Source organism: Oryctolagus cuniculus, chromosome 12, assembly GCF_051225735.1.
Source record: "Oryctolagus cuniculus isolate XC-2025 breed Fujian yellow rabbit chromosome 12, ASM5122573v1, whole genome shotgun sequence".
NCBI lineage: Eukaryota > Metazoa > Chordata > Mammalia > Lagomorpha > Leporidae > Oryctolagus > Oryctolagus cuniculus.
In genome coordinates this window covers 114,653,596-114,680,360 of record NC_142878.1, presented here as the reverse complement: position 1 = coordinate 114,680,360, position 26,765 = coordinate 114,653,596, and the positions used below count along the sequence as shown (strand labels likewise).

General features: G+C 42.7%; 1 pseudogene; it reads left to right on the top strand.

Moving 5' to 3' along the window:
• Positions 1 to 11,164: 11,164 nt before the first annotated feature.
• Positions 11,165 to 26,765, top strand: part of LOC127489436 (elongation factor 1-alpha 1-like) — a 60,451-nt pseudogene continuing 44,850 nt past the window's right edge.

Here is a 26,765-nt window from a genome sequence, read left to right as displayed (position 1 = left end):
AAATGCTTATCTTTATGACATTGTGGCATAGCAGGTTAAGCTGCTGCCAGTGACAGCAGCAACTGAAATGGGCACTGGTCTGATTCCTCGTGGCCCAGTTCTGATCCATCTCCTAGCTAATGCACCTGGGAAAGCAGGAGAGGATGGCCCAAGTCCTTGGGTCTCTGTAGCCCTGTAGGAGACAAGGATGAAGCTTCTGTCTGTGGCTTCAGCCTGGCCCATCCCTGTAGTGGTGGCCACTGGGGAAGTGAACCAACAGATGGAAGGTCTCTTTGTTTTCTCTTTCTGTAACTCTGCCTTTAAAATAAATAAATAAATGTTAAAAATGTTAATAAAAAATGTTTAAAAGTTTACCTTGGAAGCCTAGGATAATAAGAGGGCTTGATTATTTACATCTGGGTAGCTTCATATCACGGTGCAGAGGCTGTAGGCTCTTGGTGGGAGAAGCATGCATCCTTTGCTATGTGCCAGAATCACAGCACTGTGTCTTTCCTACACAAAGTGGGGAGCACCACACATTCCTTTCTCCACCCTACTCCACTCTTTGTTTCTTCTGCCTTTTTTGGCTCCAGTTTTCTCTGCCTTTTTGTTTTTTTTTTTAGTTTCTTCAGGTAGAATTGTAGATAATTGATTTCATATCTTATTATGAAATATAGATCTTTACAGCTATTTCCTCCCAAGCCTTGCTTTGCATTTTTCCATTAATTTGTGGTGTACTTTGATTCTAATCATCTTATTTCTGAATTTCCCATGTGGTTTCTTCAATAACTCACTGTCCATGTGGGAATATGATTCTTATTTATTACAAGTTTGAAGAATTCTCTAATATCCTTCTGGTTTTGGTTTCCAGAGTTGTAAATATTTTATTTTTTTTTATTTGAGGAACTAAGAAACGGAGCAAAAGGGAGAGAGAAGCACAGGGATCTCCTATCAACTGGCTTTCTCCAGCTACCACAATACCTGGACGCCACTAGCCTAAGGCCTAGCACTTAGAACTCAAGCCAGGTTTGTACCATGGATAGCAGGGCTCCAGATACTTGGCTCATTCTTGGCTCTTTTTCTTTTAGAAAGCTTTCATTTAATGAATACACATTTCATAGGTACAGCTTTAGGAATATAGCAGTTCTTCCCCCCTTCCCACCCTCCCATCCTCACTCCTGTCCCACCTTCTACTCCCTCTGCTATCCCATTCTTCATAAAGATTCATTTTTAATTATATTTATATACAGAAGGCCAACTCTATACTAAGTAAAGATTTCAACAGTTTGCAGAGACACACAATGTCTAAAGTACTTTTGAAGATGAGTTTTACTGTTAATTCTCATAGCACAACTCTTTAAGGACAGAGGTCCTACATAGGGAGTAAGTACACAGTGACTCCTATTGTTGATTTAACAATTGACACTTATTTATGGTGTCAATGATCACCTGAGGCTCTTGTCATGAGCTGCCAAGGCTATGGAAGCCTTTTGAGTCCACAAACTCTGTTAGTATGTAGACAGGGCCATAAAAAAAAAGTGGAAAGTTCTCTCTAGCCTTCTGAAAAAGGTACCTCCTTTGATGTCCTCTTCTTTCCACTGGGGTCTCACTCACAGAGATCATTTATGTAGATTTTTTTTTTTTTTTTTTTTTTTTGCTACAGTTCTTGGCTTTCCATGCCTAAAATGCTCTCATGGGATTTTTAGCTAGATCCAAAGGACTTAAGGCTGATTCTGATGTCAATGTGCTGTTTAGGGCATTTGTCATTCTATAAGTCTGCTGTGTGGCCTGCTTCCCATGTTGGATCATTCTCTCCTTTTTAATTCTATTGTTATTAGTATACACTTGATCTTATTTATGTGATCCCTTTGAGCCTATCTATATGAACAGTTACACATTTGTTTTTTTAAGAATTTATTTTTCTATTTAAAAGTCAGTTACACACAGAGAGAAAGAGAGGCAGAGAGAGAGAGAGAGAGGTCTTCTATCCAATGGTTCACTCCCCAGTTGACTGCAACAGCTAGAGCTCTGCCGATCCAGAGCCAGGAGCTTCTTCCAGGTCCCCCACAGAGGTGCAGGGGCCCAAAGACTTGGGCCATCTTCTATTGCTTTTCCAGGGCACAACAGAGCTAGATTGGAAGTGGAGCGATCGGGATTCAAACCGGTGCCCATATGGGATGCCGGCACTGGAGGTGGGACTTGAAGTGGTGCCCTTGTGGAATTCCAACACTGCAGGTGGATGGCTTTACCCTCTAAGCCATGGCCCCAGCCCCTTCTATATGTATTGTTTTCATCATTCAGCTTTTGAACTCTTTGTATCCCTTTTTTTTTTTTTTTTTTTTTTTTTTTTGGGCCACTGCTGTGTTAAACAAAGATAAACTGCAGCTTACAGCACTGGCATCCCATACAGGCCCAGGTTCAAGTCCCAGCTGCACCATTTCCCATCCAGCTCCTGGCTAATGTACCTGGAAATGCAACAGAAGATGACCCAAGTACTTGGACACCTGCACCCACATGTGACACCCAGAATAAGCCCCTGCCTCCTGGCTTTGAATTGGCACAGCTCTGTGTTGCAGCCATCTGGAGAGTGAACCAGTAGATGGAAGATCTATGTCTCTTCTCTCTAACTCTGCCTTTCAATTTAACAAATCTTTAAGATTCATTTTTGTCTTACTGTGAAATCATTAAACATTTCTCTTTATATTAATACACATTGTATTGTTCCTAGCTTTTTTAGTGTAGCCTGGTAATCTTTGCCTTTTTAAACTATTCAACTGAGAAATAGCTGTAGATATCTGTGGGGTACAATGTGATCATCCGATGAGTGTTAATTCTGGAATTGTCTAATCAGAATAATTCATCACTTCCTACACTATATGGTGAGTACTTTCAAAAGCCTCTCTTAACTTGAAATACAGCATTGTAGTTCCATGCTTTGCAGTATAGCTGTAGACTCATTTCTCTTGTCCACTGGAAACTTTGTACCCCATGACCAATGTATCCCCTTTGTCCTTAATCCACCATTTCTCCCCCTCACTCGCTGGTAACCACAATTCTTCTCGACTGACATGCATTTCACAGGTGTACTCTGGTTGGCCCAAAACTGGGGACAGGGAGGTCGGGGCTTAGTCTCTACCCTTGGCCCAGGCAAGCACCCACAGGGCCCACTGGAGTGGTGGTGCTCTGCTATCCATGTCCCCTCCCCCAGCTGCGATCAGGTGCCTACAGCTGCTATTCTCCTATTGGAGCTCCCTCCCACAGGCATGGCTGGGCACCGAGCTGCGGCCCAGGCAAGCCATTGCAGGGTGGGCATGGATCATGGATGGATAGGGTGATGGCTGAGGGTGTGTAGTGCAGAAAGATGAAGATGGTTAGGAATCATGGGAAGCCAGCCCTTACCATGTTACCATTTTTCCTTTTAATAAATTTTGGGAAATTATTAAAATCCCTTAACTGTCCCACCACTCTGGTAGGTAGATTTGCAACTTTTACAGACTGCCACTATTTCTAAGGTATGCTACCTAGATACAATGTTGGGAGTTCTCTCATCTCATCTTAACTCTCACATTATGCTATACATAGCACCCATGCTGAGTTAGGTCTTGGAATTCTTGGTAATAAAGAAGCAATAGGACTCAGAATACTGACTCAAAAATCTAGAAAAGTGAAATATTTAAAAATCTGAACCTTGCCAACCAAGGCTGCCTGATCACTCTGCAAAAAGCCCACAACAGCCAGGGTTCTATCTATGAAAGCCAGGAGGTAGGGACTCCATGTTGGTTTCCATGCAGATGGCAGAAATCCAAGTTTTTGAGCCATGATCTGTTGACTCAAAAGAACACTTGGGGCCAGTGCTGTGGTGTGGGTAAAGTCACCACCTGCAGTGCCAGCAATCCATATGGGCATCATTTTGAGTTCTGGCTGCCCAATTGCAATCCAGCTCTCTGTTATGGCCTGAGAAAGTAGAAGATGGTCCAAGTCCTTTGGCCCTTGCACCTGTGTGGGAGACCTGGAAGAAGCTCCTGGCTCCTGGTTTTGGATCAGTGTAGCTCTAGCCATTGCAGCCACCTGGGGAGTGAACCAGCAGATGGAAGACCTCTCTCTGTCTCTGCGTCTCTGTAACTATGCATTTCAAATCAATAACTAAAACTTTCAAAAAATAACTTTAAAAAAATACTTACAGTAAGTTGGTTTGGAGGTGTGGAATAGCCAGGACACACACCAAGCACTCTGATATATATGTGGTATGTCCAGAGAAGTAGCTTAACCTAGTGTATCATGATGCCTACTCTTCCAATGTCTGGTTTGTGCAGCCTGTGACCTAGGCCCTATGTGTCCAACAGGAAAGTCTCAGGATTTTCCATATGATTACTGTACAAGAAAGGAAACTCCCAAAGGTAAAATACTTTTCAAATTATGTTGGTATCATATATACTGTTGTCTCATGGGCTAGAACAAAAGTGAACTGGAAAATGTCAGGGGTCCCTGTGGAGAAGAATTATATCAAGGTTTGTATACAGAGAGGCTTGTCATAGAAGAGTTAAAGAAAGCTGTAATAGATATATTATGTCAATTTTTCCTATATATAAGATTGTGGCCAAAAACTAATTTTTAAGCTGCATACTTTAATGAAATTTTAGATACATAAAAGCAAGAGATGTTGTAAGGGAAACAGTTAGTATGGCCTGAGTAATTTTCTGTGTAATATAGATACTAATGAAAGCAGGTTTCTTTTTGGTGTACTGCTAATTAATTGGACAATCGTGACGAATACTATAAATTATTTAGGCAGTGACATTGATTTTTTTATGATTTATTTATGTATTTGAGAGGCTGTTACAGAGAGACAGAGACAGAATGAGAGATGGTCTTCCATCTGCTGATCACTCCCCAAATGGCCTCATTGGCTGAGGCTGGGCCAATCTGAAGCCAGGAGCCTGGAGAGTTTTCCAAGTCTCCCATGTTGGTGCAAGGGACCCAAGGACTTGGGTCTTCTCTTCTTTTTTTTTTTTTATTTTTTATTTTATTTTTTTTATTTGACAGGTAGAGTTATAGACTGTGTGAGAGAGAGACAAAGAGAAAGGTCTTCCTTCCATTGATTCACCCCGCAAATGGCCACCATAGCTGGAACTCTGCCAATCCGAAGACAGGAGCCAGGTGACCCTTTCTGGTCTCCCACATGGGTGCAGGGACCCAAGTACCTGGGCCATCCACTGCCCTCCCAGGCCATAGCAGAGAGCTGTACTGGAAGAGAAGCAACCAGGACTAGAACCAGTGCCCATGCGGGATGCTGGTCCCGCAGGCAGAGGATTAACCCAGTGTGCCACGGTGTTGGCCCCAGGACTTGGGTTTTCATCCACTGCTTTCCCAGTCCATAGAAGAGAGCTAGATCAGAAATGGAGCAGGTGTACTGGAATTGGTGCCCATATGAGATGCCCACACTGCAGCAGGAAGCTTTACCCACTACTCCACAGTGATGGCCCTGGCATTGATGTTTTTTACAGAATTGGTAACAAATTAATATTTTAATTAGCCCAACAAAAATATTAACCTGACTGATTGGTAGAGTTGTGTGTGCTCTTTCAGGGTCTTTTCTGCTCTTCCCATGTGTAAAGCCTATATTCCCCCATAGGGAGGGTAGTTTATTTTTGTTGCCCAGCTTATATGCCCATTTGTCTATATGCATTTCCTTCATGATATTGCTAGCACAGTAGACTTTAGGAAGAATCTAGACTATTTGTCTCACCACTCTCTCTGAATAATTTCTCTTCTCTTTCAGATAAGATCCTGGAGACATCTACATGTACCTGAGACAAACAAAAATGAATTTATTGCCAGTAAGTTATTTATTCCTCAGCTTCTTTCACATTGTAGTTTATTTTATTTTATTTTATTTTATTTTATTTTATTTTTTTGACAGGGAGAGTTAGACAGTGAGAGACAGAGAGAAAAGTTTTCCTTCCGTTGCTTCACCCCTGAAATGGCCGCTACAGCTGGTGCCCCAGCTCCAGTTCTTTGTGACCATTTTGAGAGTGAACCAGTGGGTGGAAGACTTCTCTGTTTCTCCCTCTCTGTAACTCTACTAAGAAGGAGAAGAAGAAGAAAAACATGCAGAACACAAACTGGTGCCCGTATGTGATGGTGGCACCATAAGTGGACATATAGCATACTATGCCACAACACTGGCACTGAGAGAGAGACCGTGACTTTCAGTCAACTGATTTACACTCCAAACACCCACAGCAGGCAGGGCTGAGACAGGGTCATAGGTGAGAACCAGGAATGTAGTCCTGGCCTCTCACTTGAGTTGAGAAGCCTACATTCTAGAGTTGTCAACACTGACTTCTAGTGTCTAGATTTGCAAAATCTAAAATTAGGAGCCAGCCCTGAAAGCACAGCTGGAAATGCTGCTGTGGGACCAGGGCATTAGGCTAAATGACTCTTTTCCCTTGCCATGGTAGAAACTGCTACACGCCTTCTCCTGGAAGTTAACCTGTTTGTATCATGACATCACTGAAAGTTTCTTCTCTTTTTACTGGTGTCCTATTGATTGCATTCTGCAATTCACCTTGACAGGTTGACCCTATATCATCTGACACATCTGTATCTCCAGCTTGGGCTTCTTGCACAGCATGTAGACCACTATATTTACTCCCTGTTGAGTGTTTCCTTATAGCCATCCAAATGGCACCTCAAGCTGCTCAAATCTAAAATGAAAACCTGGGGCTGACATTGTGACATTGTGGTATAGTGGGTTAAACAGCTGCCTAGGATGCCAGCATCCCTTAAGGATTTTGGTTTGTTTCCTGGTTGCTCCATTTCCAATCCAGCTCCCTGCTTAGCATACCTGTGCAAGCAGCAGAAGATAGTCCACCGGCGCCATGGATCACTAGGTTAATCCTCCACCTTGTGGCACCGGCACACCGGGTTCTAGTCCCGGTTGGGGCTCCGGATTCTGTCCCGGTTGCCCCTCTTCCAGGCCAGCTCTCTGCTGTGGCCAGGGAGTGCAGTGGAGGATGGCCCAAGTGCTTGGGCCCTGCACCCCATGGGAGACCAGGAGAAGCACCTGGCTCCTGCCATCAGATCAGCGCAGTGCGCCAGCTGCAGCGCACCGGTGGCGGCCATTGGAGGGTGAACCAACGGCAAAAGGAAGACCTTTCTCTCTGTCTCTCTCTCTCACTGTCCACTCTGCCTGTCAAAAAAAAAAAAAAAAAAAAAAGAAGTTAGTCCAAGTGCTTGGGCACCTGCCCTGGGTTTCACCTATGTGTGAGACCAGATGAAGCTTCTGGCTCCTGATTTCAGTCTGGTTCAGCTCTAGCTGTTACACCCATTTAGGGAGCGGGGCAGCTGATGGCAGATCTATTTCTGTCTTCAGTCTCTCAAAACTATGTCTTTCAAAAGAAGTTAGTTAATCATTAAAAATAAATGATATTAAAAACACATAATTCATTCTTTCATTTTAAATATTACTGCCTAATATCCTTTACCGAAATAATCAAAATTAAAATTTTTCTGGAATGCTCCTTAAGCTTATATCTTTTTTCTCAGCAACTTTATATTTAAGGAATACAAACTTCATGCATTTCATAATTATGATGTTAAGAACATAGTGATTCTTCCCACCATGCTCACCCTCCCACCACATTCTCACACCTCTTCTTCCTCCCTCTCCTATTCCCATTCTTATTTTTTACTAAGATCTATTTGCAATTAACTTTATACACATGATTATATTAATTAAAGAGTTCAACAAATAATATGAAAAAACTGTTCAATAGTTGAGAAAGGCTGTTCAAAGTTATTTCTTCTCAAATTGTCAATTTCAATTCTATAATTACCTTTAGGTGCTCTATTAGTTATCACAGATCAGGGAGAACATATGGTTAAGTGTGATGTTTTCCAGTTTCATGCATTTTGTTGCAAATAACAGGATTTTATTTTTTAATCTCTGTTAATATTATGTGGAGTACATATGCCATAATTTCCTTTTTTAAAAAAGATTTATTTATTATTTATTTGAAAGTCAGTGTTACACTGGAGAGGCAGATTTTTTTTTAAGATTTATTTATTTATTTGAAAGAGTAACACAGAGAGAGGAGAGGCAGAGAGAAAGAGGTCTTCCATCCATTGGTTCACTCCCCAATTGGGCACAACTGCCCGAGCTGGGCCCATCCTAAGGAAGAGCCAGGAGCTTCTTCCAGATCTCCCATGCAGGTGCAGGGGCCCAAGGACTTGGGCCATCTTCTACTACTTTTCCAGGCCATAGCAGAGAGCTGGATCAGAAGTGGAGCAGCTGGGTCTAGAACTGGCACCCATATATGATGCTGGTGCTTCAGGTCTGAGCATTCACCTGATGCACCACACTACTGGACCCAAGAGGCAGAGATTTTTTTTAACATTGAGATTTTTATTATCCCTGGTATAAACATCAATATTCCTTCTCTCCTGTCCTTTTCTTATTATGTTCTTCCCTTCCTATTCCAGTAGGTACAAGGTTTCTTCAGATCCCCTTCTCTCTCCTTTTCTGCATTCTTTGATCTTTTTCTTTAGGATATTTCATTCACTCTATTCACTGAAATTCTGCTGCTTTGGTCTCTACTGAGCTCTACATTGTATTTCTAGTTGCCAGTTGCTGATCCCAACACAATTAACAACAGAAAATTCAAACACAATGTGTCCAAGTTCAGTCTCACTTCTTTCCATCATATTCTTGTTGATTGTTTTCCCCAATTTCAATTTCTTGTGCCATGTCCATGCAGTCTTTCATGCACACATCATGGACTTGAACTCATTTTAACCCTCCACACAACCCATTGGTGCTGAATTGTGTTTGTGCTTCCTATCTCTTGTGTTCTCTATTCTTAATACTCTATGTTTAATGGTTAGTGATGATATTTCTTTCTGATTTCTTATCCAATTCTTCCTTTCTTTCTCTCCATTCTCCTTTCAGAGTTTGTCTTAAATGCAAATCTGGGGGCTGCTGATGTGGTGCCTACCTCTGATATGGGTGCCTGTTTTTGTTCCGACTGCTCATCTTCCTATCTAATTTTTCTCTTCCTGTTTTGAAAAGGAAAGATAGATATCAATTAGGTTAAGACCCAAAAGAGGCCAGTGCCGTGGCTCAATAGGCTAATCCTCCGCCTTGCGGCACCGGCACACCGGGTTCTAGTCCTGGTTGGGGCTCCGGATTCTGTCCCGGTTGCCCCTCTTCCAGGCCAGCTCTCTGCTGTGGCCTGGGAGTGGAGTGGAGGATGGCCCAGGTGCTTGGGCCCTGCACCCCATGGGTGAACCAATGGCAAAGGAAGAACTTTCTCTTTGTCTCTCTCTTCACTATCCACTCTGCCTGTCAAAATAAATAAATAAAACGACCCAAAAGAGTAAGTGATCTATTTTGACATTGAAGATGAAAAGGCAAATCTGAGGTCCTGCCACCAAAACCCCAGGTATTATTTAGGTAAATTTTTCACAGTCAGCATTATCCAAAGGAATGATAAAAAAAAAAATCCTTTAAATCTACCATTAAAAAGAGAATATTCAGGAGGAATTAAATTGGGATTAGGTTATAGGTGTCCATATTATATGCTGGCATCATAGGTAGTGACCTTACTTAAAATGCCACAATGTCATCCTCCCCAAATCTATTTTTTATTTATTTATTTATTTATTTATTTATTTATTTACTTATTTATTTTTTGACAGGCAGAGTGGACAGTGTGAGAGAGAGACAGAGAGAAAGGTCTTCCTTTTGCGTTGGTTCACCCTCCAATGGCCGCCACGGCCACCGTGCTGCGGCCGGCGCACCGCGCTGTTCCATACACAGGAGCCAGGTGCTTCTCCTGGCCTCCCTGGGGTGCAGGGCCCAAGCACTTGGGCCATCCTCCACTGCACTCCCTGGCCACAGCAGAGAGCTGGCCTGGAAGAGGGGCAACCGGGACAGAATCCTGCACCCCGACCGGGACTAGAACCCGGTGTGCCGGCGCCACAAGGTCAAGGTTAGCCTAGTGAACCGCGGCGCCGGCTCCCAAATTTATTTTTAAAAACCTTGTTACCCTGATCTACTTTGAACATCTGTCTCACTTGAGCTAACACTTTTCAATTAGATATGTATATACATGCCTACAGATTACATTGTGATTTCCTTACAGAATCAGAATTTTACTCATCTTGTTCTTGCTGGGCTTTCAGGCCCTTATAATATGAGTAACTATAGTATAGTAAATTTTGTAATTACAAAGTTAATATACAGGGAATGTGTTTTTATTCTCACTTTTCTGTTGACATATAGCACACAAAAACTAGCTTCTCATGTGGGAAGCATAGTAGACGCAGAAATGAAAGTGGCTCTCTTTTTTTTGACTCAGAGCTGATGTATTTTGGAGACATGTGCTGTTACAGGTTTTTGACTGGGCTTCAGCCAGGAGGAGCAACAGGACCTGGACAATGCTCAGAAGATCTTGTATGGGAATGTGATACCAGAGAACTATAGTAGCCTGTTGTCCTTGGGTGAGGGAAACTCCCAAGCCACTTCCCATTTGGCAAAGAGTCCTTACGTGGTTTAACGTTACCCAGACCCCTTATGTAGCCCCTACATTTCCAGACAAGAGAAAGAAATCACTGGGCTGGTGGAGCAACTGTTTTCAGCAATAAGTTGCATAGTCCTCTGACCCAGGCCAAATATACTGCCAATACCCAGGGGATTCATTATATTTTATAAGGTCACAGGTGAATATCTAGGTGGTGAAACATGATTTAGTAGGCTAATGGAAAGCTGAAGAGGGACCTATGACCTAATTTCTAATTCTCAGTTAATGTCAAGTTCAGCAATTCATGTGTATCTACTCAAGTCTACTCTTAAAAGGTTTTGAGCTTTTGTTTAACTATATCCAATAACTGGAAGCTCAAAATTTAATGAGATACTCTATTTTCTTTGTAAACAGCAAAAGTAGTTTTAAAAGTTTCCTTAAAGGAAGTGAAAAAGAAGCATATTAAACTGTATTGGGTTGAATATTATTTCACTCAAATTCATGTCAACTTCAAATCTCAGAATGTGATTTTATTTGGAAATAGAATCTTTGCAGGTCTAACTAGCTAAACTAAGATCATCCCAGATCAAGATGGGCCCTAAATTCAAGGTGTGGTATTTTCATAAGAAGGTCACCTGAAGACACACAGAAAGGAAAACATCATGACAACAGAGGTAGAGATTTGGGACATACAGCTTCTAGCCAATGAATGCCAAGGACTGCGGGCAGCTACCAAAAGCAAGGAAGATGCAAGGAGGTATTCTTCCCCATCATTAGAGAAAACGTGGCCTTGCTGACACTCTGACCTCAGACTTTCAGCCTCCAGAACAAAAAAATGAATAGATATCATTGGTGCTAGCTTTACTTATTTATTTATATTTGAAAGGAGAGGGGGGGAGAGAGCAGAAAGCCTTTAGCTCAAGAAAGTATCAGGTTGTGAGCCAGTTCTCCATTGTTTGCAGGGAAATACATTATAATTTTATATCTCAAGACAAAATATTTCTTTTTCATTAAGATTTATGTATTTATTTATTTGGAAGTCAAAGTTACACAAAGAGAAGTGGGGCAGAGAAGAGAGAGAGAGGTCTTCCATCCTGTGGTTCACTCCCCAACTGGCCACAATGGCTGCACCTGTGCAGATCTGAAGCCAGAAGCTAGGAACTTCTTTCAGGTCTCCCATGCAGGTGCAGGGGCCCAAGAACTTGGGCCATCTACTACTGCCTTCCCAGGCCATAGCAGAGAGCTGGATTGAAAGCAGAGTAGCTCGACCTCGAAACAGTGCCCATATGGGATGCTGGCACTTCAGGCCAGGGTGTTAACCCCGCTGTTCCACAGTAGAGGCCCCAAAATCTTTCTTTTCCCAAGACTCAAGAGTCTGCTAGGGAAAAATAATTTCAGGCTGATCTCTGTCCATGATTGTAACTGTAGCTGTAGCTTTTCATTTTAATGCCCCCTCCCTACTGTGCCTTTCAAGGGGGTGTACTTCTTCAAGAAGATGCTTAAGTACTGAAAGGAATTTGTTATATGTGGAGACTGCAACAAGATAGTACTGTAATCCCCCCGCAGTGGGAAACATCTACATTCAGCCTGTGAGCAGGGAGTCTTGGGAAAGACATGGAGATGGTCAGTCTGAGGAAAGGACCTTGGATGTATGTCAGATTCAATCAAGTGTCACCCTGGTTGATAAGAAAATACATTAGAGTAAGGTGCAACTCATTCAACTAGAACATTAATTTTGTATCCCCACTATGTATCAACCAGAGACTTAAACACAACTGCTATGGTTTTTAAAATATTTAAAATATTTATTTGAAGGATTTTCTTAATATTTTACTTATTTGAAAGACAAATTTACAAGGAGAGATAGAAACAGACATAGAGAGAGAAAGAGAGAGAGAGATTGACCTGCTGGTTCACTCTCCAAATGGCCACAATGACCAGAGCTGAGCCAATTTGAAGACCGGGGATAGGAGCTTCTTCTGAGTTTCCCACTTGGGTGCAGGGGGCCAAGCACTTGGGCCATCTTCTACTGTTTTCCCAGGCCATCAGCAAGGACTCAAACTGTGACCCATATGGGATGGCTGCATTGCAACCAGCCTTGTAACCTGCTGCACCACAGAGCTGATCCATAAAGAGACAGTTTTTAAGATTTATTTATTTGAAAGACAGAGTACAGAGAGATGTGGAAGCAGAGAGAAAGGTCTTCCATCTACTGGTTCACTCTCCAAATGGTCACCATGGCCGGAGCTGAGCTGATTTGAAGCCAGGAGCCAGGAGCTAATTTCAGGTCTCCTACATGGGTGAAAGGACTCATTCACTTGGGCCATCTACATCAACATAAGATCTACCCCATATCCTGAAGCATGTTTTCAATTATGCCATATCCTGTAGCACACACTAACTCAACCTCATCTGCATTTGCTCCTGGATAGCTTTCCCAAGTTCAAATTTGCACTTCTAAATAAATTCCTAATTCAGAAGTGGGTGCTTCATTTTTATATTAGAGCCACAAATGCTGTCTCTCAAACTTCCTTATCAGCAACTTCTTTCAAGCACAACTGATGTACAGTGCTTAACTCATTGGGTGCACCACCTATTCACTACTAGTTTACAATGACAGTTTTCCATCCATCAACTCTTAACAGAAGCCGGTAAAAAGCTAAACTAATAACTTTCTACACTGCATGCTTAGTGACTCTTCCCATACAGGTATTGTTGTATCTGTAGTTTTTTTTTGTTGTTGTTGTTGAAGATTTTATTTATTTGAGAGACTGAGTTACAGACAGAGACAGGGAGACAGAGAGAAAGGTCTTCCATCCACTGGTTCACTCCCCAAATGGTCACAATAGCTTGAGCTGGGCAAATCTGAAGCCAGGAGCTTCTTGTGGGTCTCCCATCTAGGTGCAGGTTCCCAAGTGCTTGGGCCATCTTCTGCTGCCTTCCCAGGCCACAGCAGAGAGCTGGATTGGGAGCAGAGCAGCTGGACTAGAACTGGGATGCTGGCATTTCAGGCAAAGCATTAACCCACTGTACCATAGCATCAGCCTAGTGTATCTCTAATTGATTTGAAGACATCAAGAAGATCTTTGATTGATCTTCAGGGAGGAGAGTAAATGCTGATGTTGCAAGAAGGTGGAAGGGTGTGGTGTGGGTGAAAGGAAGGGAAGATATAGAGTGAGAAAAAACAGGAAAGTTTGAAAGTTAGTTTTTTATTGTCTCTGACTTTCCTTGGCACCAAAGGAGATTAGCTTTATATTATGCTTTATTGTTCAGGCTAATTGTGACCAAAGCATTAAAAAAGTAAAGTGTGAATGTCAAAGTGTTTGACAAAGGACTAAAGAGGCAATGAGCTGTAATTTTGACAGAGGAGCAACATTCTAACATCTTCCCACATTCTAATTGAAGTACTTTGACCTTTCCTCCTTTAGTGACCTCCATAGTGTGGTTCAGGTAATAACTTAACAGGGGGTCATATGGAATGCCAGCATTGCGAGCAGTGGCTTTACCCCACCACCCTACAGCCTTGGGTCCATAGGTTCTTATTCTTATAGCTGAAAAGTATTCCTTTGTGTATAAGTGCCACATTGTCTTTACCAACTCATCCTTTGTTGATTCCATATTTTGGCTATTTGGAACAATGTTACTATAAACCTGTTTAATTAGGTATCTATGATACAATACCTTCACATTTTTTGGATATATTGCTGTATATTTTTCTAGGAAATATCCATAATGTTTTCCACAGTGGCTGCATTAGTTTGTATTTCCACAAGTAGTGGATGAGTTCCCCTCATTCATGTTCTCTGATATGTTTATATAGAGGAACATTTTCTGGTTTTACAACAGTTGTTTTAGAATTTTACTCACTGGAATCAGTTAATTTTGTTTGAATGCTGTAAGTGAATAGTGTTGGATAATATGTTCCCTAAGCAAGTCATTACACTGCATGTCTTTTCTATTCATTTGCTATGTCCAGTAAAGAGATCCAAAGGGCTTCCTGAGCCTTTTCCACATTATACTTAATTGACATACCAAACCTCAAGGGCAGAAGTGTTTGTTTGTTTATTTTAAAGGTAGAGTTATAGAGAGGCAGAGAGAAAGAGAGGGAGAGAGGCTCTTCATCTGCTGATTCACTCACCAGATGCCTGCAAAGCCAGAGCTGTGCCTCAATGGCTGGAGCTAAGCCAATCCTTGCCAGGAGCCAGGAGATTCCTCTCGATCTCCCACATGAGTGCAGGGGCCCAAGCATTAGGGACATCCTCTACTGCTCCCCAGGCCATAGCAGAGCTGGACTGGAAGTGGAGCAGCCGGGATGCAGGCACTGCAGATGCCTCAACAGCAGCCCCACTACTGGTTTAACAATAGAATTCTAACCTCCCTTTCAGGAGGCTTGGCTTCAATTCCCCTCCAATATTTTTAATTGCCCTGAGCCAATCATGAAGGCTTAGCACAGCAATTTCATGGTTGCTGTTCCAACTCAGCAGTAATGTCATGATTTATGTGGCTGTCCTGCATGAGGCTGTCTCAAAATGCAACTCCTATGACTTGAACTGATGCTAAGTTGAGGTGGATAATGTCTGAATTGACCTCCCTGGTAGCTCACCCAATGATGTCACCAGAGGGTTGGGAGAGCTTGTGACCAGCAGTGGTAAGAGTATTGTCATAATAATGTTCCTTTAGTTATTCTGCTCTCAAAAATACAGGCACTTTGCAGTCATATTTTTACTCTCTGTATAGATTAAAGCCTTCTCTTGAAATTATTAATAGATTTATCTATTTACTTGTCTGTAACTTGAAAGTTACCAAGAGCAGAGGCAGAGAGTGAGAGAGAGAGATGTCTCCCATCCATCAGCCCGTACTCTTTATATTTAACACTTCTGTGAATATCAGGCTATGATAGGGATTCACTTGGACACATTATAATTAGTGTTGGGGCCGGCACTGTGGCATAGTATTTTAAGCATCCTCCTGCAATGCCTGCATCCCATATGGGTGCTGGTTTGAGTCCCTGTTGCTCCACTAACAATCCAGCTTCCTGTTGTTGTCCTGGAAAAGTAGTAGAAGGTGGATCAAGTCCTTGGGCCCCTGTACCCATGAAGGAAACCCAGAAGAAGCTCCTGGCTTCTGGTTTCGGAAGGTCTCAGCTCTGGCCTTGTAGCCATTGGGGAGTGAGCCAGCAGATGGAAGAGCTCTCTCTCTCCCCCTCTGTTGGTAACTATTTCTCAAGTAAGTAAGTAAGTAAATAAATAAATCTTTATAAAAGTTTAGTGTTATTGGAAATCTTATATAGTGAGTTTTTTTTTATCTCTGTTGTTTGTAATCTGTTCTAATATAATCTGAAGTAATTTTGTATTGGATGAATATATCTTTTCACCTTTGGACATTTCAATTTCTTCCAGTTTAGGGAGCAGTATAAATAGCATGTTCCTTTTCATATTTGTGTTATGAGTTCCATCTTTGTTATTTTTAATATTAAATCATTTTGTGAATGGATATTACATTTACAAGTAAAAAATGCATTCATGTTGTAAAAGCACAGCACATGTCATTGTGTAATGTCATATTTAAGGGGAAATGTATGTTGGATATTGTTTACATTCAGTACAGCATTAATATAAGTCATGTTGTGCTACGTGCAAAGCTCCTTCTGCTGGGTAGAAGTAGGTAGATTTTCTTTGTGTAACTCACAGATTCTTCTTGCAATGTTCATATTACTCACTGAGCATCCTGAGGGTCATAGTTGGCTTCCTTTGGAACTGCCCATGCACACAAGTTCCTTAATTCTGCCTAGATAGCTTGATCTTACGGGATTGCGCACCCAATTAGTCCTGCCCCCCCAATAGCCCCACATAGGAAGATATTTGTTAGCTATTGTGGTCCTGTCTTTTTGGTTGGCCAATCACTTTCTGTTTACCAGAATAAGATGGGTCAGATGGCATTAGTACAACATGTAATAAATTGGTAAAATGTTCTCCACTGGCAACAATCAACTTAAGGTTTTTTTCTGCAACAGTCCAATGTTCAGGACAATTTCACATGGGTAAAACAAATTATTTCTGAATGTTAAAGGCATTTTTAATCCCAACTGGCATTTTAGAAAGGATTTTAGGGGAATATCCTAAATTAGCAGCCACTCTGTAATACATCATGTGCAAATGGAGGGTAGTGAGTTTTCCATCTGTGAAGGTGTTTCGTGAGGGCCTGACAAAAGTGTGTAGTATGGGGGAAGGAAACTAGAAATATGAAGAGTTGAGTTTTGGGTGAATTGAAAAAAATGGAGTGTTTTTTAGAGAGTTTACTGGACATGGCAATGGCTGAGGAAACATTAGCTGTGTAAATGGTAGGAGATAGGTACATGGGAAAATTTCATAGTGGGATGCCTCTCCACAAGACAGGCAGAGCATCTGGTCACCATATATCACAAGATTTTCTTATTTTGTTTTCCTGGGAAAATTTCAGGACATTCTACCATTCAGCATCTGTAGGCTTAGAATTTTTTTACATGCAGTACCCAAGTCCTTGAAGGTTTAATGTCTACTAATTAATGGCAATGTTATTCACTGCAAGATTGCAAACTCCTGACTTCAGAAGATATGCCAATGCTCTCAAGAATTTTTGAGAGTGGATTCTTAATAAATTTATGTAAATAAACTTATTGAAGTAGGACAGCTCAATTGAACTTGGAATTTTGGAGAAATTCAGTAGGAATAAAAGATGGCATTCAATACCAGAGTACTGGTTTGCATTCCAGTTAAGCAGCTTCGGATCTAGCTTTTTGCTATTGCAACTGTGAAGGCCATGGAAGTTGACAAATGTGCTTGATCCCCTGCCTCCATGTAGGAGAAACAGATGCAATTCTTTTCAGTTATTTGTTCCATATCTTTACTTTTTCCTCATGCAACAGTATTTTACTTTAGAACAAGTAGGGTTAGAGAGCTCCCCAAATGTCAAACAGCTGGCCTGGACTAGGCCAAAGCCAGGAGAATGGAACTCCATCCAGGTCTCTTACATGAGCATCAGGGATCCAAGTACTTGGGCCATCTTCCACTGATTTCTCTGGTGCAGTAGCAGCAGACTGGATCAGAAAAGGAGCACCCCAGACCTTAACCAAAAATAGTTGAAAAATTGCTAGGGCTGGCACTGTGGCTTAGTTGGGCTACTGCATGTAGTGCCGGTATCCAATATGGGCTCCGGTTTGAGTCTGGGCTGCTTCACCTCTGATCCAGCTCTCTGCTATGGCCTGGGAACACAGTGAAACATGGTATTCGATTTCTGAAATGGTATTTGATTTCCCAAGTGGCTGCAATTGCCAGAGTTGATCTGTCCAGGAGCCAGCAGCTTCTTTTGGGTCTCCCACTTCGCTGCAGAGGCCTAAGGACTTGGGTTGCTATGGAATCCCCTAACCTGTACATGCTTGCCTGGCACACAGTAACCCAATCAATGGGGTGGTGTAGGAAAGAAGTATTTATTTCATATCCCAGAGAAAGGAGCAGGACATCTATTTCTTAACTCCAGGGCTCCCCAAGAAGTTAAAGGTAAGTGTTATTACAGTTTGAAATTGGGACTGACAGGTACGTATTCAGCTGTGTTCAAGTTCCTGAGTGGTCAGTGGTGCTTGTGACCTTCCTCTTACTGGTTGGCTATTCATGTTCTTTTGGAAATTTTTTTTTTAAAAATTGATTTATTTTTTTGAAAGGCAGAGTTACAGAGAAAGTTGGGGGGGGTCTTCCCTCTGGTGGTTCTCTTTCCAAATGGCCACAACCACCAGAGCTGGGCCTATCTGAAGCCAGGAGCCTGGAACTTCTTCCAGGTCTTTGCACAGAGCTGCAGGGACTCAAGGACATGAGGCATACTGCACTGCTTTCCCATTCCATAGCAAAGAGCTGGATGGGAAATGGAGCAGCTGGGACATTATCCAGCACAGATATCATGTTGGCAATGTAGGTCGTAGGTTAACCTGTTGTGCTCCAGTGCCAGCCCCCTAAGCCAAAACTTTTTAGTAAAAAAATTATTTATTTGAAAGGCTATGGAGAGGGAGGCAAGACAGTGATCATCCATCTGCTGATTCACTCCCCAAACAACAGCACTGAATGTGGCATCTCAGCCTGGTATGCCACAAGGATGACCTCAAGAGTTTGTCTTTAGAGTACATGTAGGTTATGGAAGAGTATGGCTTGGCATCTCCCCATGTTGGCAGAAGTGACCCTCCATACTGACCAGAACTGGCAGCATAGGAGGAGGCATATTCACAAGAGCATATTTCTTCCTCCTGCCACGTGTTATAGGTGCCTCCTTTTTCACAAACCCAGTGGGTGATCTTGTGTGATGAAGTTCAGAAGTAGATAGGTTCTAGTACAAAGCATAATACCAAGCATCATATCTAGTTAATATTTCTCATTTGAAGTGGTAGCTTTCTTTAGAGACAAATTGGCCCCATCTAACATGTTAGCTGATATCAGCTAAACATGCAGTAAGAACCCATCCTTACTCTTGTGGCTTTATTAGTGTTAGTTTAGATCAACATCAGTAGCTCTGTTCACAGCGCCCTTCTCAGCTTTTTGAAAGCACCACTGATAGATCAGCTTGTAGCTTGATTTTGTTGTTTTTCCTCACTGCCATGATGGACCTTCCCTTGTTACTGGGCCAGTCCAGTTCCACATTGGTGAAGAGGATTAATTGCTAACCAATGCACTTGCAATCCAGTTCCCTTCTAGTGCACCTGGAAAAGCAGCAAAGGATCTCCCATGTCCTTGTTCCCCTTCACACATGTGGAGGCTTTGATCTATCCCAACCCCTGCTATTGTGGCCATTTGAGTGGTGAACCAGTGTATGGAAGATTCTCTCTGTATTTCCTTCTCTCTGTAATTTTGCCTTTTAATATTAGGTAGTGAGCCAGTTCTCTGCTATTTACTGTCAAATTCATTTGGGATTTTACATCTCAAGACAAAATATTCCTTGTATATATTGGCAGCACTGTAAAAAATATTGTCTATATTAAAAATGTGAATTGAACAAGTGGTTCACTCCCCAATTTGCTGCAACAACTGGAGCTGTGCTCGTTCAAAGCCAGGAGCCAAAATCTTCTTCCAGGTCTCCCACATGGGTATAAGGGCCCATGGACTTGGGACAGCTTCGACTGCTTTCCCAGGCCATAGCAGAGAGCTGGAATGGAAGTGGAGCAGTTTACCCACTATGGCACAGTGCCGCCTGGCAAAGTCTTTAAAACTGGAGACCACTTGGACCAATGTTCTGGCATATCTACTTACAATCCATTTCCTTGCTAATGCCTCTGGAAAAGCAGCAGATTATGTTTCAAGTCCTCGGTTTCCTATATCCACACTTGGCTTAGTCCTGATCCAGCCCTAATTATTACAGCCATTTGGGGAGTGAAACTGCATATGGAAGATGTCTCTGTCTCACCCTCTCTATTTAATTCTGCCTTTCAACTATACAGTACAGGGCACACATTTTGTGTTTGACTTCCTGGACAAGGCCTACTATGTACCTATATTTCAATAGATCATGGTACATTTAGCACATTGCGATGGCTATTCTTGTAAGTAGCTTCTGTATTTCACTGAAGCTATGGGCATACTCAGGTATATGTCAAGACTTATTATCAAGAATCTTTGTGTTACCCAGTAAGGGTTCACTCACTTCATGGAGTGATTCTGGAGGATGTTCTGAGAGTATTTACAGAGAATTAAGTCCTCTTATCCTGTGTAACTTATTTTCATTGAATGGTGCTTTTTTGTTGATATTATAACTTCATTTTTTTTAAATTTATTTTTTTTGACAGGCAGAGTGGACAGTGAGAGAGAGAGAGACAGAGAGAAAGGTCTTCCTTTGCCGTTAGTTCACCCTCCAATGGCCGCCACGGCTGGCGCGCTGCGGCCGGCGCACCGCGCTGATCCGATGGCAGGAGCCAGGTACTTATCCTGGTCTCCCATGGGGTGCAGGGCCCAAGGCCTTGGGCCATCCTCCACTGCACTCCCTGGCCACAGCAGAGAGCTGGCCTGGCAACCAGGACAGAATCCGGCACCCTGACCGGGACTAGAACTCGGTGTGCCGGCGCCGCAAGGCGGAGGATTAGCCTAGTGAGCCGCGGCGCCGGCATAATTTCATTTTAATGTCTCTTCTGTGTTTTCAAAAGCTATACTTGCTCAAAAAGATGCCCAAGTATTACAGTTGATCTTAGCTAAAAGGCCAAGAAGTGATAAATGCCTAAATATGCAAGGATTTGATAGCTGTGGAGACTGCATCAAGTTAGGACTCCCACAGTGGGAGTCATCCACATACAACCTGTGAGCAGGGAGTTTTAGAAAAGACACTGAGGTGCCCCTTCTAGGGATGGGGTCTTGTATGCATGTCAGATTCAATCATCTCTGAGCCCTGCTGTGAAGAGAATACACTAGTGTAAATTGCAGCTCACTCAACTAAAACATTGATTTTACATCTCTACTATTTATCAGATACTACCATGTGTATGTTTTATGCTTAAATACAACTGCTATGCTTTTTAAAAATATTAATTTAAAAGGCAGTTAAAACTAGAAGGAGACACAGAGAAGGAGGTCTTTTCACCTTCCATTTCACTCCCCAAATAACTATAACAGCCAGGGCCAGGGCTGAGTCAGGCTGAAATTGGGACCTGGAGTTCCATCCATGTCTCCAACATGGATGCCAGGGGACCAATCACTTGGCCCATCTTCTGATTTCCCAGGCCATCAGCAGGAAGCTACATTGGAAGTGGAGCTGCTGTGACTTGAACTGGCACCCTTATGGGTTACAGGTAATGAAGGTGGATACTTCACCTACTACAACGCAGTGCCAGCCCCCATTATGACCTTTTGAAAGATAAGTGATTCCAGTGAGTTATGCTCTTACTGAGAATTAAGCTTGGTCAAGGCTGAGTGGTTTAACTTGAGCCCAAGGGAAATAACTATCATTTAGAGCTTAGGCTGTTTGTGCTCTCTACTCAACATGAAGACAGACACCGTGTCCAGTAGCACACTTTTTTTTCCCCAAAGATTGATTGATTGATTTGAAAATCAGAGTTATACATGGAGGAGAGGCAGAGAGAGAGAGGTCCTCCATCTGATGGTTCATTCTCCAATTGGTTACATTGGCCAGATCTGCACCAATCCAAAGCCAGGAGCCCGGAGCTTCTTTTGGGTATCCCACATGGGTACAGGTGCCCAAGGACTTGGGCCATCTTATACTGCTTTCCCAGGCTATAGAAGAGAACCGGAGCAGAAGTGGAGTAGCTGGGTCTTGAACCAGTGCCCATATGGGATGCCAGTGCTTCAGGCTAGGGCGTTAACCCACTGCGCCTCAGCACCAGCCCCAATAGCACACTTTCAATTATATCTACCTCAAGCACATCTACATTTGCTCCCTCGTTGCTATCCAAACTTCAAACTTGCTCTTCTAACTCCTAATTCAGAAGTGGATGCCTCATTTTTGTATCAGAACCACATATGCTAAAAATCAACATACCAGAGAGTTCCCTGACAGTTTCACCACTCTCCATCTATTCAGGTGCAGAGTTCATATGCAGGCACTGCATCACCCCAAGAATAGTGTACTTCCCCAAGTGGTTCAGTTGACCAATAAACCTTACATTGCCTCCTTTAGTGACCATCCAGGGTATGATTCAGGTAAGAAATCTTTGAAATTCAAGGCTATTAAATCCTTCGCTTTTTTCAGTGACTCAAGAGGAAAAGTTCAATCATCACCCAGCTCTTCTGGAGCAACTTGGAACACCCAGAATCATACTGGTTGTACATCTTTTTTTTTTTTTTTCTTTTAAAGATTTATTTGAAAGTCCCACTGATAGATAGAATGACAGACAGAGAAGAGAGATGAACCATCTGCTGGTTTACTCCCAAAATGGTCACACAGACCATGGCTGGACCAGGGCAAAACCAGGATTTTCATCCCAGTCATGCACATGTATTCAGGGATCCAAGTAATTGAGCCATTTGCTGCCATCCCATGAGGCTTAACAGAGCTGGATCAGAAGTTCAGCAGCTGGAACTCAAACAGGACCTCATAGGAGATCGTAGCACTGCAGGCATCTGCTGAACTTGCTGTACCACAGTGCCAGCCCCAAGCTCTGCATACTTTGATACTTGCTGTCGCTCCCCCTCTTTGTGGAGGAACGACACTAAACCCTGCCTAGGCTTCATATCCGAGTCACGGCACCATTATGTCGCTCCCCCTCTTCGTGGAGGAACGACACTAAACCCTGCCTAGGCTTCATATCCGAGTCACGGCACCATTATGTCGCTCCCCCTCTTCGTGGAGGAATGACACCAAGCCCTGCCTAGGCTTCATATCCGAGTCACGGCACCATTTTGTCGCTCCCCGTCTTCGTGGGGGAACGACACAGGACCCTGCGCTGTTCTTTTCGTCTGCTCGGCCCTCCCCGGGTTTGCTGCTGGTTCTTCCCGGGTTGGCTACTATCCCTTCCACCTCCGTGGAAGGGCAGTTCCCCCTGGCCGCATTCCCCACTTCCGCAGGGGAGCGGCACACCGCCGGCCGGCCGGCTCTCTCGGGGGCTGCTCAGGTGTTCCTTCAGATAGATGTTCCCCTTAGATGTTCCTGGTGCATGCCGTCTCTCTCCTCCTTTATAGTCCTCCTCCGCCAATCCTAACTCGGCTGCCCACACGCCGAGTACGCTGCTCTCCTCCAATCAGGAGCAAGTCCTACAGTTTATTAGTTGAACTGGAGGCAGCTGTGCGGAAGCTGTTTACTTCTCTCCCAGCGCCATATTGTGGGGGAGCAGATGCATAGAATAAGTCTTAATTCCAGTAACTCAGTCTAGTCCGGTTTGCTCCCCACACTTGCTAAGGAAATAACTGGTTGTTGTTCTTAGGAAGAATCTAGTACATACCAGAAAGTGGGAAGGCAAGAATACATCACCATTAATAAGGAAATAAATTTCTTTTTAAAGGCTTATTTTATTTATTTGAAAGACAGTTACAGAAAGAGGTAGAGACAGATCTTCCATCTGCTGGTTCACTCCCCAGATGTCTGCAACAGCTGGAGCTGGGCTGTTATGTAGCCAGAAGTTTCTTCTGGGTCTCCCACATGAGTGCAGGGTCCCAAGGACTTGGACCATTTTCAACTGCTATCCCAGGTCATAACAGAGAGCTGGATCAGAAGAGGAGCAGCTGGGCCTAGAACCAGTGCCTATAAGGGATGCCAGCACTTCAGGCCAGGGCTTTAACCCACTGCACTATAATGCTGGCCTCTGGAAGTAAATTTTTAATATCAAATTTATAAAATAAAAGTGGTAAGTACTCCAGTGACTTGCAATGTACCTTTCACCCCCTTTCACTAACCAACATTTCATAGTATAATGAACCACTCTCAACTTCTATTTATTTATCCCAACTTCTATTCTTTCTGGTAATCCACAGTAGCTGTGTTTATATTCTTACAAATAGTGTCTGAGTTCCCCTTTTTACTTGTTCTATGATTTTAAAATTGAGGGCCATTTTCTAGTTCTAAAACATCTGTTTCAAAATTTTGCTCTTTGAAGTCAGATGGCTTTATTTGAGTACCATAAGTGAACAGCATTGCATAACATGTTTCCTAAGCAAGCTGTGACACTGCATGTCATTTCTATTCATTTGCTATGTCCAGTAAAGAGACCTGTATGATCCTACTTTAAAATTATCTTTCCAGAGCCCTTTCCACAGTATATCTGATTTGACATACCACGCCACAAGGGCACTACTGATTTAGCAATCAAGTTCTCACCTCCCATTCAGGAGTCTGGGTTCAATTCCCCTCCAATGCACAAAATTTTTAATTGCTCAGAGTGATCATGGAGGCTTAGCACAGCATCTGCAGGGTAACTGCCGCTTTTCATCATAATGAATAGTTTGCCTGCATGAGGCAGTCCCAGGGTGTGAACCCTTTGATTGGAACTGATAAGGTAGATAAATCTGAATTGGCTTCCATGGCAGGCCATCGAATGATGTCCTGAGAAGCTGGGAAAGTTGCCTTCATCATGTTATCTCCCCTGCCTTGTGCTAGTTACCTGTCTTGTGCCCCATCTCAGCCTTAGAGTCTTGTACTAATCATATATGGTCACATTTCTCCAAAAGACTCCACACCCACCTCAACATTCTACACAGGTAAATCAGTTTGAAGTAGTGCTTCTGGGCTTGCTCACAAAGAATGGAAAATCATGTATTTAACCAGCAGTAGATAAAGTACTCCGTGTGCTACCTCATGTATGTAGATTCCTACCCAACTGTGACTTCATGGGTTCTGCTTTTCCATCTAACTCACTTCCCAGCCCACTTCTATTCCTCCCTCCACTCTACTGTGCACTGGCCAATATAATCATCATCATTGCATGTTGGCATTGTCGGTCATAGCTTAACCTGCTCTGAACAGATTCTTATGGCAAACCCTTTTATAAAAAGATTTTTTATTTGAAAGAGCTACAGAGGGAGGAGATAGATCATCCATCTGCTGTTCATGCCCCTAATGGCTCTAGCATTCTGGCTGAAGCTAGGAGCCTGGACCTTCTGGGGCTCCCACGTGGATGCAGGAGCCCAACGACTTGGGCCATCTTCTGCCTTCCCAGATGCACTAGGAGGGAGCTGGATCAGAAGTGTAGCAGTTGAGATTCAAACCAGCACACATTTGGGTTGTCATCATTGAAGGTCATCTTAGCATGTTATGCCACAAGGCTGGCCTCAAGGTGTTTTTGTTTTATTGCAAATTTAGGTTATGAAAAATGGCTTGGTACTTCCTCGATTAGCCAAAAGTTTGCTAGTAACCTTCCTATTGTCTCAGTAGTGGCAGTATATGATAACCAATATGCACGCTGTTGAGTAGAAGAGTATTCTTTTAAGATTTATTTATTTGAAAGACAGCTACAGAGAGAGGTAGAGACAGAGAGGTCCTCTATCTACTGTTTCACTCCCCAAATGGCTGCAATGGTCAGAGCTGTGCCAATCCAGAGCTGGGAGATTCTTCTGAGTATACCATATGGCTGCAGGGGCCCAAGGACTTGGGCCATCTTTTACTGCTATCCCAGGCCATAGCAGAGAATTAGATTGGAAGAGAAGCAGGTGGAACTAGAGCCTGTGTCCATATGGGATGCTGGCACTTCAGGCCAAGGCATTAACCCACTGAACCACATCCCTGGCCTGTCCCCCAGATTTTTGAGTCAGTACTTTCTCCACCTTACAGTGTTGAATACATGTAAATTTTAGTACAAAGCATGATAATAGGAAGCAGAATTTAGGACATCTTCCCTCCCTAGACAAGTTTAACTGCACAGCTGCTTCTCCAGATAATTTGGAGCAGCCTTATTTACTCCATGTTCTCCCCACCATCCCTGTGCCCTTTTAAGCATTTTTTAAAAAGATTTATTGACTTGTAAGGCAGAGTTACACACAGTAGGAGAGGAGGTTATGGTAATCAAAACTTATGGTAGTCAAAATGGCATGTCACTGGAACTGAAGCAGATACATTAGCCAATATAACAGAATAGAGAGCAAGTCTTTAACTTATGGGCAACTGATAAGGTGTCAAGCACAGATAATGAAGAATGAGTAGTCTCTTTAACAACAGATGTTTGGAAAAGTCAACTGATTCCTTTTGAATTTAAAGATAAGTTATGCAGATCTCTAGGAAAGCCTAGATTCTGTGCCTATCTATGGTTCCTGATCCCAGTTTCCTGTGAGGTATGTCTGATGGCTTGGATTGGATTCCCACCACACAGTTGAGATACCTGGATTGAGTTCCTGGTTTGTACCTTCAACTGGGTCTACCTCTGGCTATCGAAGGCATTTTGGGATTGAATTGGTGTATGTCAGTGTATGTGGGATATAGATGTGTGTGTGTGTGTCTGTCTAATAAGTAAAAGATGAAAAAGCAAAATTTACAAAAGCTACCATAACATTTAGTAAACCACCTTCTGGTTATATGTTTGACCAAATTGAAAATATGTCTCAACTCCCATGTTCTTTATGCATTTTTCAAAATTGCCAAGATAGAAATACTACCAATGTGCCCCTCCATGGATGAATGGACAGAAAACGTACAGAAAAGTAAACCATGTAGCATTGAAACAAGGTGTTTCTGTCAAAGTGACAATATGGTGAATGTAAAGGAAACAAATATTACAGAGTTCACATATCTATTGACTCCAAGGTAGTTAAAATCATAGAATAGAATAGTGTATATCAGAGTGTTGAGGGTTAGAACACATTGGTCAATAAATTCTGGTGT